The sequence below is a fragment of the Lissotriton helveticus genome, chromosome 6, assembly GCF_964261635.1.
Source record: "Lissotriton helveticus chromosome 6, aLisHel1.1, whole genome shotgun sequence".
Classification (NCBI taxonomy): domain Eukaryota; kingdom Metazoa; phylum Chordata; class Amphibia; order Caudata; family Salamandridae; genus Lissotriton; species Lissotriton helveticus.
Window position 1 is genome coordinate 961,617,238 of NC_136067.1, and position 13,311 is coordinate 961,630,548.

Genomic DNA, 13,311 nt, shown 5'->3' on the forward strand with positions numbered 1-13,311 from the left:
CTGCCAGCCCTCGCCAGCCCAATGTCTATAACCTATTGATTGGCAGCATCCAAGGAGCGTTGCAGTTCCCAGTAATACCCCATGCCATCCAACAAGGCCAACTGTTCAAAGGTCATCCGCCAACCTGGGGGTAACCAGTGGCAGTAGAACATTGTCTGCTCAAGATGAGTCTGATTCAGAGCCCCCTGACTCCTTCCCTGAGGGCGAACCATCCTCTGATCCCAGCTCCCCTTGTTTCATGATGTCAGCCACCGCCTGGAGTGCAGCCGCTCTTTCTTTCTCTGTTTGGGATGGAATTGGCTTCTTCAATGGTCTATGTTTGGGCCTTTTTCAATCAAGGAGGTCAAGCTTCCCAGTAGTAGAGGCCATCCTTGAGGGTGAACCCCCTGACTTATATGATTTGAGGCACTCCCAAGCAGCCTCTGGGTATTCCCAGAAGTGGGTTTCCCCATCTTCAATTATGAGTAGTCTAGCTGGTTACATTAGAGAGTACTGCAGGCTCGTTGCTGCTGCACCTCACGGGTGTAATCAGGAAAGATCGATACTTTGCTATTGTCAATCGTGAATGGGTCTTTATCTCTTGTTTTCTGTAAAAGAGTATCCCTGTCCCAGAAATATAATAGCCTCACCACCACTGAGCATGGCGGGCTGCCTAGCGCATTCCGATGGGCCCTTTTGAGGGTGTAAAAGGTAGAGAGGTCCTCTGAAATAGTTCTGATATCCTGGTGGAGAGTGGATTTAGTGTCTGCTATGGCTCCAATATTTAGGCCAGTCGATGCTGTACCGGGTCCACCCCCATCGGGGCCTCTGTCTGGTGATTAGGAGCGTCCTCGCCTCGGTCCGTGGCCACCCGTAGTTCTCGTTCTGGGCTACCCCATCTCAGACTGCACGGGGGTTAAGGCTGGTGATGCCTCAAAGTTCAGCTCAAGAGAATCTGGTTGTCAGCGTCCTATTACACCATGGTGTGTCCATACCCCACCAAGTGCATAGCCGGGATTAGGATGATGGTCTATTAAGGCCAGAGATTGAAGTCCAGCGAGGCCCAGTAGTAAAGATGGTGCTTGTGTAGTTCCAAAATGCTAATTCCCACTGTCCTCTGGGGACCCCACTGAAATATGCGGGAGCGGTTTTCCCCCCAATAGTTTGACAGGCCTCCTCTCAAACCCCTTACAGGTGCTTGGTGGAGATCAAGCTGAGCCTAAGGAAGGTTCAATCAGTGAACCAGTTAAGTGGGGGCTGAAGAGCAGCAGTGCCCTCCACCATGCCTCATCTAGCCCAGCCACCCATCAGACCACAGTGAATCCATTCGGCATGCCAGCTCCTAAAGTCAAAACACTACTGCAGATGGCATACAGGGGTGAGCGTAGTGGGGGTGAGCCCGTAGAATGAGTGGTCTCCAAGTCACCACTTCCCTCAGGTGTGGGTCTCTGGCTTCCTATGGGCCCGGCATAGAACTCAACCAGTGTCACAGGTGCAGATTCCACCCATGAAGCAGCACTCCCGTGGACCAACAAGCGGCCCTCCATCTCCTCCCAGGGAGGGCACACTCCTTACCTCTCAGTAACGACCAGCCACCAGGGTGCATCTGGGTGTCACGGTCCAAGGAGGTCTGCTGCCACATGCAGCAGCAAAATCCTCTACCCAGAGCCGGTTTCCACTGAGCTCCAGCCCTCAGGTCTGCAAGAAAAAAGGGTGAGGATGAGAGGCCAACACGGACCGCCAGTCAAGTGTGTGGAGGCTCCTGAAGAGGGTCCACTCCACCTGAGGTCAGGCGAGGCCACAACCTGCAGGTGGCCTCTCCTCAGCCCTGGATTCCGTCAGCTGCCACAGGGAGCCAGCGGTCCCAGCGGGCCAGGCTTTCGCCTCTCACCTGTTCCTGCTGCTGGAGCTCCCGCATCGAGGCAGCGGCCCCAACGGCTTTCTGCTCTCAGGAGTGCCCTGCTCACCTCATTTGATGTGTCATGCTTAGGCGGGTGCATTCATCAATGGCATCCCCCGGGGGTCACCAAGCCTCTGCCACCCTCCAGCAGCCTCCGTTCAGCAGTGTTCTACCTCTGTGAGCTCACTAGCCTAGCTCAGTTCAAGCTTCCGGTGCCGGCATTTTGATCACCACCACTCTTAGCATCACTGGTTCATAGCTGCTGCAGTATCCACTATCATGGCTCCAAACTTCCCTGATCTCTGCTTCATACGATGTAGAGGGGGTATGTACTTATGTGCTTCTTATCGCCTACTCCACTACCAGATGACGCAGGATAATTATCAGGTCAGCGCGTATTAGCATGCTCACGCGTCCGCCATTGTCAACGTCCATGCCACACCTGTTGTGTGCCATGTTTTACCTTTTTTCTGCCTCTATATAGGGATGGATGAATGGGGTCATGACTCATGGCTGCAACCTATATCCTTGGTCACATGAAAGTTGAATAATACAGCAGTAAATGATTATGCACATTGTAACAGAGACGTAACTGTCCATGTGTGTTGTGTTTTCTGACTAACTCAGACACATCTCTTACAATATGGATCCATATGTGTTAGATAATGTTGACAATCGAAATTTGCCTAGCCAAGGGTAATGGTAAGTTTCAATTCTATTAAGGACACGGAGGCGAGGATTATGCTGTTCTCTCTTCGCTACTTTAATCAAATACAAAACACAGCAGCCTTGGAAAAGCTCAAACGAAATGCTTATGTCCCCAAACACAGGAAAAAAGCATTTAAAAGAGACAAAAACCACAGTGCGTTCAGCAACAAACTACAGTTCCCATCAGTCCACTGTAATAGTCCATAGTATTAGTCCTTCCACCATGTCCACCACAGGCTAGAAAGCGAGTCCTTCCTCTGTCTTCCTCCTCTTTCTTCGTGCGAATTACGCCCATATCTCACTGGTCCTGTATCGAACCGTCATTCCCTAGTAGAAAAACACGATAGCGTAAGCGTTGTAAAAATAACTACACACTTACGATAATCAATCAAGCAAACATCATTATATAGTATTAACACATTTCAGTTCCAAATGGTAAACTCGATTACTTACTGCCATACGGGTGGGATCTCACACGAAGTGACCTGGGAGGGATAATCCTCGCCTCCGTGTCCTTAATAGAATTGAAACTTACCGTTACCCTGGGCTAGGCAAATTTCGATTCTATGGCAGGACTGGAGGCTCAGATTATGCTAGTTCAAAGCTTATTAACTACTAAATGGGCGATATCCACTACCGGTTTAAAGTAAAACCTTTTAAACGTGGAATCTGAGGACCAATCCGCGGCTCGCATCAAGTCCTCCAAACGAGCTCCTACAGAAAAAGCCTTAGAGGCCATGGCCCCTCTGGCCGAGTGAGCTTCGAACCTTGTGGTATCTATACCTGCCTCCTGCATGACCCAGCGCACCCACCTGGCAATGGTGGGGGAAGAGACTGCTTTGTGTGGTTTTTGCAAGGCAATCAGCAATTGTCGTTCGCCCGGAGGGCGAATGTCGACTGTCATATCCTCGTATGCTTTCAGACATTGGACAACACACAACTTGGGGACATCCACAAAGGCTTGGTATGAAACAGTTCTTGACGCAGACTTCGTGCGACGTCCCACTGTGAACGTAACTCCGTCTGGGGAAAAAACTCTTGCTGAAACATCCAGAGCACGGACATCCGACACTCTACGGCAAGACATCAAGCGCAGAAGCATAGCTAGTTTGGCTGAAAGTTCCTTCAAAGACAGGTAAGTGTTAGGTTGCCATGATAGGAAAAGATTCAAAACAATATTAACGTCCCAAAGGACTGAATAACGAGGCTCAGGAGGCAACGAAAGATGAATGCCTCACAAGAATCTACAAACAAAGGGGTGTTCCCCTACCGGTGCCCCCTCCACCAGATGATGAGCCGCTGAAATAGCCGAACGCATTGCGTTAATGGTTCGGTACGCTAAGCCAACCGTAGCCAATTCTGCCAAAAAATTCAGAATGGGAACGACTCATGCGACCAAGGGATCCAAGTCCCGTCGAAGACACCAACGCACCCACTTGGACCAAGCGGATCTATAGCGCTTTGCGGTGCTGGTCGCCCAGGCTCTTGACAAAAGACCCTCAGCTGATCTCGAAAGGCCCGGGAGCAACCAGCGTCGCCGGAAAGCCTCCATGCCATGAGGTGGCGAGAACCCTGACTGATGAGATGATGCGGTTCCTGGTCTGGATTGAGCAGAAGGTGAGGAAATCGGGGGAGTAGGATTGGAGAATCCCACGAAAGTTCCAGAAGAACCGGAAACCAGACTTGGGACCTCCAGAGTGGTGTCACGAGCACCAGCTTCACCTTCTGACGGCGGGCCTGAGCCGCCGTTCGTACCACCATCGAGAAAGGGGGAAACGCGTAAGGCCTCTACTGACTCCAATCCTGGAGGAATGCATCTGTAGCTTCCGCCAGAGGATCCGGCCTCCAACTGAAGAACCGCGGAAGCTGATGATCCAAACGAGACGCAAACAGGTCCACTGAGAAAGGACCCCATAGGGCGTTCAGCCACTGGAAAACATGAACGTCCATCTCCCACAGACTGGAGTCCCGAAGGTACCTGGAGTGCCAGTCCACCACTAGATTGGCTTGTCCTGGCAGGTACTCCGCCGTGACGGACACATGGTGAGCCAGACAGTAATCCCAGAACTCTTTTGCAAGATCTGCTAAAGCTCGGGACCGAGGACCGCCCAGATGGTTGACGTAACGAACCGCTGAGACATTGTCCATTTTCAACAGAACACATGAACTCACTGAATCTCTGGTCAAGCAGCGCACCGCGAAAGATCCCGCCAGAAGTTCCAAACAGTTGATATGCAACTTCTGTTCTTCTGACAACCAGGCGCCGCCTGTGGGGAATTCCCCGCAGCGTGCGCCGCAACCCGACCTGCTGGCGTCGGATTCTATAACCAGGTCCGGGACTGACCCAAAGATCGCCCGACCGTTCCAGGCCTCCATCTGGGATAGCCACCATGACATTTCTTCCTTCACCTCTTCTGAGAGTGGAACCATCTGGTCGTAGGTCATTCCCTTCCTGAGATGGTGAGCCTTGAGGCGCTGGAGTGCCCTGTAATGAAGGGGCCCCGGGAAGATTGCCTGAATGGAAGAGGAAAGAAGCCCCACCACTCTGGCAATCTGCCGCAGGGAAGTCTGGGCCTTGGCAAGTGTTTGCCGCAGAACATGTCGGATCTTGGACATCTTCCGTGACGGAAGACTCAGAGAGGCTTGGACCGAATCTATGACAAAACCCAGGAATACCAACTTCTGACACGGAACGAGGACGGACTTGTCCCTGTTGATGATAAAACCAAGCCCCTGGAAGAGGGAAACTGTCTGCTGAAGTTGGGAGTTCTGTTTCTCGGGACATTGGGCCATCAGCAAAATGTCGTCTAAATAGATGATCATCCTGATACCCTGACTTCGCAGGCATTCTATGGCCGGGTGCAAAACTTTTGTAAAACACCACGGGGCTGAGGAAAGACCGAACGGAAGGGAGGTGAATTCGAACACTCAATCCTTCCAGAGAAACTGCAAGAAACGACGGTGAGCAGGGTCAGTGGGAACCACAAGGTAAGCGTCCTTGAGGTCCAAACGAACCATCCAGTCGTGCGGGAGGAGGACGTCTCTGAGGAGATGTATCCCCTCAATCTTGAAATGCCGATAGATCAACCACCCGTTGAACTCCTTGAGATTGATCACCGGCCGTCTGCCCCCATCGGTTTTGTCCGCCAGGAATATATTGCTGAGGAAACCCGAGGGGTGTAGATGTGACTGACGAATAGCACCTTTGGGCAGATGCTCTGAGACCTCTTTGTCGATCAACTGCGCGTCGGATGCTGAAAAAAATATAGGGCGCAAGCCCCTGTCTGTCTGGGATGATCGTAAAATTCTATGCAGAATACGCGTACCGTCTGTAAAACCCAAGCGTCTGCAGTGATCGCTGCCCATTGGTTTTGAAAAGCCGCTAAGCGACCGCCAATCGTAACCTGGTCTGCAGGAATAACACTCACCGTTAGAATTGTTGGGTCCCGCGTTCTTCCTGAAGACTCGCCCACCGAAGCGTTGCCCTCTTGTGGGGTAAAAATTGTTGAAGTTGTCTGAGGTAATATACTGGCCTCGCCCGGAGCCTTGCCCTCTATTGCTGGCATTTTGACAGCCACGGCCGGTCGCGCGGCCCCTACCCTCTTTATGCTGGACTGGGCCTTGTCCAGGGAAGTAAAGGTCGACACAAATTTGCCCAATTCCTTTATAAAAGGCTCCCCGAAGAAACCCCCTTGGGCCACTGCTCCTGCCTCCGAGGAGGCCAAGTCCCCTAACTTCGGGTCCAGTTTAATCAAAAGTGATCTCCGACGTTCCGTTGATAGGGCACAATTGGCGTTTCCAAGAAAGATGATCACCCTTTGTGCCCAATTCGACAGGACGTCGGGAGAAATGACAGACCCCGACACCTTTGCCTGCTCCGCCATATCTAGAATTTTCGTGATAGGGCCCACCGCGTCCAATAACTTATCCTGGCATGATCGCCAGGAGCGGTCAATGCCTTTGCGGGGGTCCTTCATGAATTTGGCGAGGAAAGTGGCCATTTTTGCATCTAACTCTGGGGTCAAGACCACCTTTCCCTCTAGTGTGGGCCTCGGGCACTCCCCCCGCAGACACCCCCTGGCTTCCTTCTCCAAGGGCTTGCGGAGGCGACTCGCCACGAACTTCGCCACTTTGTTCCCCGGGGCCCAGGCTGCGGAGTGTGGATGGATGATCTCATCCGGATCCAGCATGCCAGAGTTTTTCCCGGGGTAACTCCGCGGCGGAGCTCGACGGGCGCCAAGACCGCACCGACTCCTCGTCATCCTCCATATCCGGGGAGTCCCCACCTGGTGATGGAGGAGCCGTACCCGTAGTTACCGAGGGTTCAGGGGCCGGGCGGGGTACCGGGATGGTGGTGTTCGCCTTTGCCTTGAAGGCGTCACGCAGACGCTCAAAGGCGCCCCTATCCACTCCCTGTTCTCCCTCAGGCATCCGTTCCCTGCAGGGTTTCTTGGGGGCTGGGGGACCCTCCCCTGAGGGGCCCAGGAGACCTGGTGGGGCTCCTAAATGGGCTTGCGCAAGCTTTGCGCACTCCTCGACAATGCGATTAGACAGGCGCTCTTCCATGGGGCCTACCACTTCGGTTACACAGCGGTAAATGGAGCTGTCAACCGCATTTTAGAATTCGTCATTATTCAAGTAGGACTGGGACTCATCCTCATAGTAGGCGTCTTGCTCCATGTCAGGTAAGTATAACACACCCCCCTAATTACTACCCAAACTGTTGTGGGCGTCAGGTAAATCTTAACTACTGCCCAAACTGTTGTGGGGTCAGATAACTTTTAGGCAGACCCCAGGACTGCAACACTCTTTGGGGCCGGTGAAACCAGCAGAATAAGGCCGCACTATGCCTCAGATAACGCGCTGACCCTCTTTAAGAAGACCGGGTCCTACCGCCTCTCAGCGTGCCACCACACACAAGCTCCACAGTGCTAAAACTGCCCTCAGGCGATTTTCACGGTTCACACTGCAATACGGACCCCCAAGGGGGCGTCGTGCAACAAATTGGGGCAAGTACAGACCCGGGAGACCGGGCGTAGCAAGAGGCGGCGGGGCAAGGCTCCGAACTCGGCAATCTCCTCAGCGCGGCTCCTCTCTGTGAAGAGAACCGCGCTGAGGAACAACGAGTCGGCACAGCGCCCCCTGGTGGGTGATTATGCACCGCACCTGACAACCAGGGGCCAGAATCGTGTTAGGAACGAAAGCGTTCCCGCGATCAGCAGGGGCTCTGCGAAGGGAAAGAAACACAGTGCATACCCCCGCATTAACCACCCACCAAAAAACAGTCCCTTCAAACCATGCCTAGAAACATATGAGGGAGAGAAGAAAACACAACTTAACTGGCTGCATGAGCAGTGAAGAAGGAGGAGGAAGACAGAGGAAGGACTCACTTTCAAGCCTGTGGTGGACATGGTGGAAGGACTAATTATATGGACTATTACAGTGGACTGATGGGAACTGTACTTTGTTGCTGAACGCACTGTGGTTTTTGTCTCTTTTAAATGCTTTTTTCCTGTGATTGGGGACATAAGCATTTCGTTTGAGCTTTTCCAAGGCTGCTGTGTTTTGTATTTGATTAAAGTAGCGAAGAGAGAAAAGCATAATCTGAGCCTCCGGTCCTGCCATAGAATTAGTTTACACATGTATCTTCAAGGCCAATGTGTAATTGCAAATGTTGACCATGTCCTGATACTTAGGACACTTCTTAATTTTCTGGGCCTCTCCATGTTATTTACATTCACTATCTGTGCAAAGTAACAAACATATGATCAGTTTCTCTGGCATATGTTCACTCCTAGGTAGGTTGTGACATTACCAACAAGTTTGACAGTCACACATATAATTGTCCTTTCGACACCTCTGATGTTGTTGCTTGCCTAAATAACATTAGCACAGCCTTGTATTTCTTTACTGAATTTAGCTTGCCTATTTGGTTTGTACATGTTGTGCATTTCCAACATGTGACATGGATCTTTATATATTTAGTCCTCAACAATCAGATTATGCTTTTTTAAGGGGAAGGTGTCATGGCGATCTTAGAATGATATAGATATGGTAATGTAGGCCCTCTTTTGTTTGGGACAACTGTTGTAGATACAATACCTTTCTATGACAGACCTGGACACAAGACTTTAGGAGTTCACATTGATGTATCTGAATTTGAATTGTAGGTGATTATGTACTTATATGAGAGCATTGATGAGTAAAGAGAGTACTGAGACTGGGGTCCTGAGTACACAGTGAGATCTTACCCTGGTTACAATTTCTCCTACGTTTATTACTGGTGTGAGACATGTTTGACCCATATTGATTCACTTTGTGAGTGTTACATTGATGGACTCAGATGCAGAAAATGTTGCAAATTTGCAACACAATACTGGTCATCTATCACATTGTTTGAACCATGTTATTGTGGGTTAACAACTATGTGTATGTTTGGATCTAGACTGTAGGAATGGCTGAGCCACATTTGTGGTTTGTACTATTGTACTGTTGGTATCTCATATGCACCAGGACTTGACCTTTATAAATGAATTGGGCCTAAACTCACATTGCATGACATAAATGATATGTGCTACTACTTCTTCCAGTATTGCTCCATATACTTTGGTCAACATACAAGTTTACTGGCATGAGTCACACATTTACTTTAGAACACAACATTTGTTCATAAACCATTATTAGAGAGGAACTTTATCTAATACCAAGACTAGGTACACCAATGAACATACACTCATCTCACACTTAGCTAACATGTACCCTTTGTATTCATATTGACTTTACTTGTGTACCGTATGATTAGCATATTGATTAGTTGACCACTGCGGATAATATGGTTCTGTCCTTTCGCACAGTGTGAGAGGACACAATACTTCTCAGTAATTTTGCTGCTAACATTGCATGATTAGTGAGGGTAATGACACAATGGAACAGCATTGTCTAAATGCTGGAGTAAGTCATTCCCAGTATGTGCACATGATACAACCTCTCTAAACACATGATGAGATGGCTATTATGTCATGCATTACACCTTGATAGTTAGTATGATGTATATTTATATTTCCTTACCAATGAATAGGCCATTCTCATATCTTCCATTCTGGAGCCACTCATGTATTATACTGTGGCGGAAGATGTATACATCATATGCACTGCCTTGCTATTTGATTTCAAAGTATTTTATTGAATTTTACAGTACAATCGCTATTCCTCTACAGGATACAAGTAAGTCTTGGTTACAACGTTTTGGTTACATTTCAGGTTATACACTTATTCTCCTGTGTGCCATGTATTATCTTGCTCAGAGGTGAAGTAAAAGAGAGGTGAAAGAGGTGGGAAGGAGAGAGAAAAGAAAGAGGAGGAGCACAGTGGGAAAGTTGCTATCGCGGGTGTGTGGACCTTTACGGGGTTTGTGGTGTTTTACATAATGGTTGGAAGAGGCCAGTCTCATGGGGGCTCGTAGGGGTCCAGGTACTCGTCTAATCTTTTCCACATCCCCCGGGTAGGAGTGCGCCTTGGTGAATTCTGTAGTGCAATGTTGTCTGCCCCTCTAAGATGTTCCACCCAATTGAGCCAGCCTTTGAAAGATGTATTTGCTGTGTCCTTCCAGTTGGAAAGGACCATTTTCACTGCCGAGGTTAGTAGGAGGTCGAGGAGGTCCCTGTCTTGTTGTGAGTCTAGTGGTCCGTTTATGAATGCGGTGGTGAAGGTAACAAACTCTGGCTTTAGTGTGCACCCCATCGCCCTTTTTATGAACTTGAATACCTTATTCCAGAATGATTTAAATTTGGGGCAATAAAAGATGAGATGGGCTAGGTCCCCTTTTTCTGTGTTGCAATTCCAACATGTGTCGTTTGTCCTGAGGAGTATCGCGGCTAACCGAGTCAAGGTCCAGTATAACTTGGGTAGCAGCCAGAATTTTGTATGCGATAGTATTGGTGAGATTTTGTTGTATGAGGGTGATGTCCAGATTTGGGCCAGGTCTCGTTCCCTTAGTGGGGTGCTGAGTTGGTTTGTCCAGTAGGCTGTTGCTTTATCATTAATTTTTGTGGTGCCTGGCCGTAGAAGTTTACAGAGGTGTGATGCCTGGTGTCCTAGCCTGTCTAGCCTCGCCATGTACTGGGACAGTGAAGGTGTGTGCTGTGCTAGCTTAGTTTTCGTGAGGGCTCTTTTTATTTTTAAGAAGTTGTAGAACTCGATGTCTGCTAGCCCATGTCTGTTTTTTAGGGTTTCAAAGGTTATTGAGTTTCCTTCCTCCTCTAGATCTGCTGGGTAGGAGATACCTTTCCTTTCCCAAGTGTCCATTGACAGGCATCTCTCCCTGCCTTGATATTTGGCCAGCATATTGATAAACATCCTCTGGTGATCCACTATGGTCTGGACATTGATTGAATATGTGTGCTTCCCGTTTCTGAAGAGGTTGGATGTTGTAGCCGTAATTGCACGTGTGTAATTAATTGCACCAATGACATGTGGGAATCCAACAAGGGTGTAAAATCCTTGCTTGGTGTCCAGTTGTTGTTTTGTTTTCAGGAAGAGGAAGTACTTGGATGTGAGTTTGATGAAGCCATCTAAGATAGAGCGGAGGAACGCAGAAAACTCCCCCTGTGAAGTTCCTGCCAATTGGATGCCAGCATGTGCAGCACAGCCTTAAGTTTTGCATGTGGGAGATGTTGTTGGGCCTTGCAGTTGGAGGCTGGAGAATTGGCCCAATTTTATGCAGCAGTTGAACAATGGGTTCCCTCCCAAGTCTGTAGAATTTGATGATCCTATCCTCCCTGAGGTAAATGAGGGATATGCGCTGCCGGAACCCACGTTCCCTTCTCCTTTGCTGCCTATGTGGTGGTGGTCTGCTAGTGATTCCTAGTTGCAAGATGACAACATCCATGGCGTAGTTGAGCTTCCCTTAATGTTTTTGGGGGGTTTCTGTTTTAGTACAACAGCCACTGCTTCATTTACTATGGCTGGGTGGCCGATGTGCAGCAATTCTGGTGCATTTCAGACTTTGCAATGTGATTCACAATGATGTGTGATGCATTGGCAAACCGATATATTACATTTATGACAAATTGTGTGGCAAATTGTGTGGGAAATCAACTACATTGCATATATTAAGTGGTGCAGCTGGCTTCGGCACAGCTTTTGCACCATACAAGCCGCATAAAAAAACGGCAAATTTTGAAAAATGTATTATTTTACCGCTAGCACCATCGCTCCATCAGCATTTTTGGCGCAGCACCGGTACAAGCCTCTCATAAATATGCCCCTTGGTTCATTTTTGTGAACACCCGTTGGCAGAAACTGGTCCCAGGATGCTTGTTTGCGGTCCAGGGAAGACATGGCTTGGCAGTTCGAGATGGACTGTTCCAATGAGGCATAGGGTCAGACTGATTTGCATATGTCCATGTCTGAACTTGGGTGGCGGAGTGAGCTAAAGAATGATGATGGATTAAACCCTGGTCAGTTGACTGGGGGTGAGTTCTTGCATTGTTCAACAATCCGTCCATCATCCCCCTTTGGTTTTGCTTTGTTCGCCCTAAGTTGGCAGAGTATGCCCAGACGTGGCTCCCTTGCTCACTTTGCCACTGGATTCAAGCTAGCCTGGCTGATGACGGCTGATTAGCCAGAAACCGGTCCCTGGATGCTGGTTTCGGGTCCAGGGAAGACATGACTTGGCAGTTCGGGCTGGACTGCTCCCATGAGGCACATGGTCAGACTGATTTGCTTATGGCCATGTCTGAACTCGGTTGGTGGAGTGAGCTAAAGAAAGATGATGAATTAAACCCACATCAGTTGACTGGGGGTGAGTGCTTGCATTCTTCAACACTCCGTCTATCATCTCCTTTGGTTTTGCTTTGTTCGCCCTAAGTTGGCAGGGTATGCCCAGACGTGGGTCCCTTGCTCACTTTGCCACTGGATTCAAGCTAGCCTGGCTGATGATGGCTGATAAGTCAGAAATCGGTCCGAGGATGCTGGTTTTTGGTCCAGGGAAGACATGGCTTGGCAGTTCGGGCTGGACGGTTCCCATGAGGCACAGGGTCAGACTGATTTGCATATGGCCATGTCTGAACTGGGGTGGCGGAGTGAGCTTAAGAATGATTATGGATTAAACCCAGATCAGTTGGCTGGGCGTGAGTGCTTGCATTGTTCAATATTCCATCCATCACCTCCTTTGGTTTTAGTAATACATTTAGGCAAGAAAAAACATGATCTCCAACATGCAAATATATGGAAATTCTTCATTTGCAAACGCTTTTGCAGTTTCCCTTTGTACTGCATTGTGCAGCACACATAAAAACAGCAAATTGTCAATCATTGATAATGTGCATGAAGGGGTCCCTCCCTGCACATAAACATTTGCCAGTGCAGGTTGAAACTATGGCTGCGCCATAAACTTGTAACTATGGTGCAGGCCTGTATTACTGAAGTGGAGGAGTGCAGAGTCAATCCTGTAAGGAGAAGGCCTTACTCTGTCACTTCATTGTATCTATGCCCCCCGTGACGCAAGAAAAACATCTGCAGTCCTTCAATGCACAAGTTTTATAAGCCTGACTAAGGGCCATATGTCCTCCGGCATTCAACATATCACCATTGAAAATGCACAAAAGTGCAAGGGTGATTGGGTGAAATGAATTAGGGTCAATAAACTAGAAGCTGTACCATCCCTGCATATCAACATACATCAATGAGAATTGTATTTGTCAATGTGGTTTTACCAACTTAAA